Here is a 7,828-nt window from a genome sequence, read left to right as displayed (position 1 = left end):
CGTAAGTTATTTTTTCCACCCTTCACTTTGACTCTGTGTGCTCTTAAATCTGAAGTGTCTCTTGTAAGCCGCATCTAGCTATGCCCTGTTGTTGGTTTTTTCCTCCCTTTAATCTATTCAGCCAATCAATGCCTTTTGATTAAAGAATTCAATTTGTTTACATTGAGACTAATTACTGATAGGTCAGGGCTTATTAAAATTTTCTAGTTGTCCTGTACTTCCCTTGTTCCTTTCTTCCTCTATAGTGACCTTTTAGGAAGTAATGATTTTTCTGGACTGTCATGCTTTGACTTCCTATCCATTTTTTGTATCTACTGTGGGTTTTTTATTTTTGGTTACCCTGAGGTAACCACTACAAAACCATTTTATAGACATAATAGTGTATTTTACACTAACTTTGACTGTATAAAAAAACTGTACCTTTTTATCTGCCCTTCCACGTTTTGTTTTTTTATGTCACAATTTAACCCATTTTATACTCATTAACAATATTATAGTTATATTATTTATTTTTATTGTTGAGAGTATTGCTGATGTCCCAATTTTCCCTTATTTGCACCCCTCAAACTGGCTCCTGTCCTTCCCAGGCCTTTACCACACTATTCTTTGTGTCCATTGCTATGCATATATTCATATGAGTTCTTTGGTTATTCTCTTCCCAATCTCCCCACACCTCTTCCCTCTGAGATCTGTCAGTCTGTTCCATCCTTCCATATCTGGTTCTATTCTGTTCATCAATTTACTTTGTTCATTAGATTCCTCATATAAGTGAGATCATGTGAGATTTGTCTTTCTCTAACTGGCTTATTTCATTTAGAATAATAATCTTCTGGTCCGTTCATGTTGTCTCAAAGGTAAGAGTTTCTTGTTTATACTGCTGCTTAGTATACCATTGTGTAAACATACCACCAGCTGTGTGCCCGGAAGGTGAAGCAACCTTGCTCCTGGTCTGCCTGACTGAAAAGCCCATGTTCTTTGTTTCCAGTGGGTGGGGAAGTGTCACACGGGGCATCAGGAAGGGTGTCCAGCAGGACAGAGGGCCACAGGTGAGGCAGGGGGTCCCGCGGGGGTGAGGCCGACGGAGTCCTAACAAAGCATGCCCGACTCCGGAGACCAGATTCAAAGATGCAGATCTGATCTTATTGTTTAAGTGCAGCAACATATATAACATTCCAGACCAATCAGAAGTTTACACCATCCTTAGGGCAACCAATGGTAGGAAAGATGGGGTACTATGTAGAGGTTCTAGGGGGCTTACTCAGGCGGGCGCTGCCACTTCCCAGTGTGCCGAGGAAGCTTGTATAGGCGGAGTGCGCTCACACCATTGCATCTGCCACTGCACTGAGATAAATCTCCTGAGCTCTTCCCACACACAGGGAGGTGGTAGAGGAAAAAGGCCCAGTGAGGAAACAGAAGGAAAGTAGGAAATCACAACAAAGTCAGATAAATTCTAAAATCCAGGCTCGAAAGAAGGGTTATAGGAGCCGAGAGGAGGTGCTGGGGAGAGGCCACAGGAGCTGATGTCTGAGCTGAGCCCTAAAGGACTCACGGGAGCTAAACATTCATTCATTCATTCAATAAATATTTATTAAGCTCCGGTTTGCACACTGAGGACTCAACCAACAACACAGCAGGTGCCACACACAATCAACTCCTACATGGAGACCAACAGGTTGAGTTTTCTACCCCGTTCTTCAGAATGTCCTTCCATCCTAGTGAATCCCCTACATTACAAGGCAGCCATGGGTTATGGGGGCCTGACTGACCTTCCCCTTAAGTATAGATCTGGCAGTCTCTTGTAGTAACATGGTCACCAGGTCATAATGGGCAGTGTTTTCCCTTTCTCCAGGCTCTGAGTTTCCCAGTCATTCTCTTTCCCATTCTCAGGGCTTTAATTCTCAAACTGCCATCCTCTTCCTTTTCTTTTCTTTTTTTATAATATATTTTTATTGATTTCAGAGAGGAAGGGAGAGGGAGATAGAAACATCAATGATGAAAATCATGAATTGGCCCTGACCGGTTTGGCTCAGTGGGCAGAGCTTTTTTAAAAAAGTAAAACTGACAATAATTTTTAAAAAAAGAAAATCATGAATTGGCTGCCTCCTGCATGCCCCCTACTGGGGGTCAAGTCTGAAATCCGGGCATGTGCCGTGACCAGGAATTGAACTGTGACCTCCTGGTTCATAGATTGATCCTCAACCACTGAGACACACTCACCGGGACCTCCTTCCTTTTCTAAACTCCATTTCTAGAGCCAACTACACTCTCCTAATTGGGGAGATATTTTTAATCAGAACTGTAAAGTGCTAGACCCTCTCCTTACGACTGCCTTGTGACTGTGTGTATTGGCGCAGGCAGGAAAGTGCATGGGCAAGGCCAGGAAGGAAGGGAGAGCTAGATGTGGTAGTGGCAGCTTTGTCCCATCTCACTCCTTCTCCAGAAAGATTTCAGGTGATCTTTTGTACACATGATCAAAAGAGATGTCTCTTCGTGGTTTTAAAAACAATGATTTAAAAATATAATTCCTGTTTTCTTAGAAATTTACATTAAACTCAACAAATACAAAACTGAGAAGACTTAATGATTGCCTGGGAAACATGGAAGACGGCCAGCGATAGAAACAGCTCTGAGCAATTTGACCATCATGAGCAGAAGGGCTCAGTTGGAACAAAGTTCCACATCCATCCAGCCCAACCTTCAACATTAAAAAGAACAAAGGGAACTTGAGGGGAATATATAGCTTGTTGGAGACTTGTATGGTTCAACTTCATAGTCCACTAATTTAATAGAAAAATAAAGGGAACCTGTGGAAAATTATACTACATGGTTAGACTTGGTGTTCACTATACACAAAAAAAATCAACATTACTTGTGAACCAGCAGTAGGAATTAATAGTAAACGTAGAATATTGGATTATAGTTGACATGACCCATGTAGCACATGCCTTGTATTACCATGGAGGACCCTCTGGCCATGAAGATGGATGTCAGTCCCTTTAAACAGGCAGAATGGCCTCCAGGAATATGGCAATAGGAATGATCTTTTCATTATAGACTACAGCTAGAATCCTGGGGGAATTTCTCTCTTCTCTAGCAATTTACCTACCTTTACTTCACTGGATGTAATTTATGTCCACAGACTTCATTCTCTAACACCTAACCTTAGCCAAGTTCTTGGTTATTCTCTCAACAAAAGTCACCAATACCATGGCAGGTTTTGTGTGGACCTGTTTCCTCAGTGGCAAATGTGTGCAAATATGTTCTCCATGTGCACAGAGTGGGTAAGGGTGTGTCCAGAGACTCCACCTAACTCTTGGGAACGTGCCAGTTTATCACAATCAGCCACAGGTATTCCTGGTGGGCAGAGATTAAAGTAAAAGTTCCAGGTTCACTGGCTTCCCAAATTTTGGTGTTGGATTTCACACACATTGTGACAAACTGAGTTATTCCTCTTCATAGAAATGGCAAATGGAGTAGCACAAAGAGACTTTGGATACTATTCTGCTGCATTTATGGTGGGGGTGGGGGGATCACAATCTCACTATTTACAGCATTTCAATGATTCCCTGATATCTTATTCTTAGGGCCCATCCTCTGGGTCTGCAGCTGCTCGGTTTTCATGCTGTACAGGCGCAAGCAGTGGATCCAACACACTCATCAGACTAACATTTCCCTCATATCCCCCCTCACATCAGAGCTACCCAAAGCATCGTTTTCCTGGTGTGTCTTTGTGTCTTTTTCACCCTCTGTTTATTCTGTCTTTTCACATTTGTTCAGCCGTTTTCAAAAATCCCAGCTGGTGACTAGAACATCTCTAATGATCACGGCTGTTTCCCAACTGCCAGACCCTGGTTTACACAGATAAAGAATACAAAATGCCCTGCAATATTCACAAAAATGGAATCCTACATTTTCACAACATTCAGGTGTTTATTCACACATCTCTCAGGAACCTGAGCGCTAATTTAAAGCAGCCACATCAGAGCGACCACTGCAAGTACCTCGGAGAGAAAGCTGCCCTTGAGTTCTGACTGATGCCAGACAGTTCCACTTCTCCTGTTTGAGTCTGGGTCCCCAGAGACTTGCCAGGAACTGGAGCCCAGAGCCTGAGACTCCCTCTCGACTGAAACAAACAACCGCACCCTCAGCCGCCAGCCCGGCAAACAAACAAAAATAAAATAAACATTTAAATTTTTTTTTAAGAAAATGAAGAGTGATGTTGTGGGTGTGGGCTGGAAGGGGGTCAATGGGGGGGAGGGGGACATCTGTAAAACTTTCAACAATAAAGATAAACTTTAAAAAAAAGAAAGTGAAAAGATAACCCACAGGATGAAAAAAGTTTTTGTCATGTATCTGATAAGGAACTATGTATCTATAGAATATATAAAGAACTCTTACAAAACTCAATTTTTAAAAACCTCATTTAAAATGGGCAAAGAGCCCTGGCAGGAATGGCTCTGTAGATAGAGCATGGACCTATGGACTGAAAGGTCCCAAGTTTGATTCTGGAGAGTGGCACATGCCAGAGTTGCGGGCTCGATCTCCGGGGTGAGAGGGGGGGTAGATAGGGGTGCAGGAGGCAGCAATTAATGGTTCTCTCTCACATTGATGTTTCTCTCTCTGTCTCTCCCTCTCCCTTCCACTCTCTCTAAAAATCAATGGAAAAATATCCTCTGGTGAGGATTAACAAAGAAATAAAATAAAATAAGGAAAAGCAAATCAAAACCACTTCCACTCACTAGGAATCTACTTATATAAAAACCCTGGGTATATTGCCAAAACCGGTTTGGCTCAGTGGATAGAGCGTCGGCCTGCAGACTGAGAGGTCCCAGGTTCGATTCCGGTGAAGGGCATGTACCTGGGTTGCGGGCACATCCCCAGTAGGAGATGTGCAGGAGGCAGCTGATCGATGTTTCTCTCTCATCGATGTTTCTAACTCTCTATCTCTCTCTCCCTTCCTCTCTGTAAAAAATCAATAAAATATATTAAAAAAAAAACAAAAAACATCACGTCCAGAACCACAACCAACCGGAAGGAAGTCAGTCCTGCAGGGGTCCTCTTGGAAACAGTTGCACCCTCCCCTACCCCCCATCTGTTTCCCGGAGCTGTCTCCTATAAGGGCGGGGATTGAGGCAGGAACCCACCCTCAGAGCTTGGAGGCATATCTTTATAAAGTGTGCCGCGCCAGCACAGCCAAGGGTGAACCTGAGTGGGGGCGGCTGAAAGGCTTAGATAAGACAGACAAGAGAATGAAATCTGGGTCTCAGTGGGAGGCTGCTTCTCTAAGACACAGCGACCATGCCCACAGCCGTGTCTTTATTTTCTAGCAGATGCCACAAGGCAAAGTAAGGGCGTGACCAAGATATTTACAAGATTCTCCTGGGTTTCAATCCTATTCAACTACATGAACCTGAACTCTATCAAGCCCATATTACTCAGACACGTGGGGCCATGTGTTTGGACCACAGGTTCAAGCTTACAACTACAGCTGTTGGCTATAATTGTGCTGGGAGGGCCCTGCCCTCCAAGCTGGGACTTGCACGTGACAATGAGAGGACTGTGCCCTCTCATTAGTCCAAGGCTTGAACCTGTCCAAAACACTGTAGCGGCTCCCCACAATTTAAGTTTTAACACATTATATTAGAGGTTGTGGTGGTACTGTTTTACCCACAGCGTCTACAGGAATTGCTGCAAATTTACTTCTCGATGGAAGAATCTTTCATTCTCAATATAAATGACCAATTCAAGCACTCTGAAAGTGTTTTCACTCTTTCAGATAGAACCCGGGATCCTTGAATCTGCAAGCTGATGCTCTATCCACTGAACCAAACCGGTTAGGGCAATTAATTCCCTTTTAATGTGCAAGAATTTCGTGCACTGGGATACTAGTGTTACAACAAAAAAGACAAATAATAAAAAGTGTTGGTGAGGCCCTAACTGGTCAGCCTGCAGACTCAAGGGTCCCAGGTTCGATTCTGGTCAAGAGCATGTACCTTGGTTGCGGGCACATCCCCAGAAGGGAGTGTGCAGGAGGTAGCTGATCAATGTTTCTCTCGCATTGATGTTTCTAACTCTCTATCCCTCTCCCTTCCTCTCTGTAAAAATTCAATAAAATATATTTTTAAAAAAATAAAATAAAATAAAGCAGCCACATCATAGCTCAGTGGTGAGACCAAGACACAATGCACTTTGGCCTCACTAATAAAAAAGACATTACGATGACTTGAATTAAATGTTATGTATTTATTATGCAGATACTCATATAATTTAAATTGTAATACTTAAAGTAGAAAAATTCAAAATTTTGCTACATAAAAGAGTATGTCCTAAAACAATTTAAGGAATATGGAGTAGAATTGGAGTATGTAACTTTCTATCTGACAAAGTAAAAGTTCCAGATGGTATCAAAGCACAAGATTTTGAAAGACATTTTATCAGAAAGAACAAATGAGCCAGTAGACAACTCATGCTCTGTACATAAACAAATATACATAGCACACCAACACACTTGTACAAAGACTCACCACACATGAAAATGCAAAAATGCCTATCCTCACTCATACTCTATCACACACTCACACTCCTGCACACACCACATACTCATACTCACATTCATACATACTCATAATGAAACATGCCCTGACAGAAGCTCACATGGGTGTACTCAAGTTTATAAAAATAACACATTAACAGTTCCCATGAGTGAGCATATCTCAATAAGATGCTCATATATGGATACACAGTAGTAACTACAGTCCTCTGGGTGCCTAACAGGGTAGCTATTTCCCTCATCCATGATCCCGCCTACACTACAACAATGCACGTGGAAATGGCTTCCAATGTTCAGAACTTTGAAAGTGCAGTGAGCATTTCCACTTTACGTCAAAGACTATGGTGGGAAACTTAGTGTGTGTGGACAAGTGACAGTGTGTGGTTGAACGCAGCAGCAGAGTGGAAAGAGCTATGAAAAAAGGGCATAAGGATAAACTGGAGCTGCAGAGTCTGGGTTCCAGGGGTCCCAGAGTGCAGAAGAAGAGAAAGTGCGAGGATCTGCACCAATTTCCCAGAGCTTAAGACTATAGAAAAATATTTTTGACAGTCCTGGAAGCAAAAGGTCTAAAATCACGTTGTGGGCAGGGTCATGCTCTATCTACCTAGAAGTCTAGAGGGATAAGTCTTACCCCTTGCTTCTGCCCCATGGATGTCAGCACCTTTGGCCCTCTGTGGCCTATACATTCATTACTCTATCTGCTTTCATCATCAAAGGTGTTCTCTGTATCTGTGGGTCCAACTTTCCTTTTCTTTGAGGAACCCCAGACATTGTGTTAGGTCTCATTCTAGTCCAGTCTGACCTCATTTTAACTTGATTACATCTGCAAAGACCCTATTCCCCAATAATACTAAATGTACAGGTACTGAATTCAGGCTTTGAACGTGCATTTGAGTCACACAAGTCACCATTCAAAAGGACTGCAAGGTGCAAGATAAAGTAACTGAGGGCTGGATGTACACTACAGGGTGCAAGAGTACAAAAAAGTGAACAAGAAAATGAAGTCTACATGTTGGTGGATAAGGAATTAAGGAAGTCACAGGAATCCAATATAATAAAAGGCCAGGGACCATAAGCGTAATGACCGGAACAACCACTCGACCAGTCGCCAAGAACAGTGACCACCTATCGGTCTTCCCCCCACCCCCACCCCATAGGCTCCGATCTCAGCATGGCAAATGAGGAACCAGGGAAAATGGGTGGGGTGGGGGGACGGTGGCAGCGGGGCAGGACTGGGGACTGGTGAGTGGCGGCGGGGGAGGGGGGGCTAGGGAGGTG

General features: G+C 43.2%; 1 pseudogene; it reads left to right on the top strand.

The window, feature by feature from the left end:
* Nucleotides 1–2,916: 2,916 nt before the first annotated feature.
* On the top strand, nucleotides 2,917–3,807 carry LOC102759276 (annotated as a pseudogene).
* The last annotated feature ends 4,021 nt before the right edge of the window (nucleotides 3,808–7,828 follow it).

The sequence above is a fragment of the Myotis davidii genome, unplaced genomic scaffold (genome assembly GCF_000327345.1).
Source record: "Myotis davidii unplaced genomic scaffold, ASM32734v1 scaffold1255, whole genome shotgun sequence".
In the NCBI taxonomy this organism is placed as follows: domain Eukaryota; kingdom Metazoa; phylum Chordata; class Mammalia; order Chiroptera; family Vespertilionidae; genus Myotis; species Myotis davidii.
Note: the sequence above shows the minus strand (reverse complement) of the source record. Positions and strands in the feature narration are given on the sequence as shown.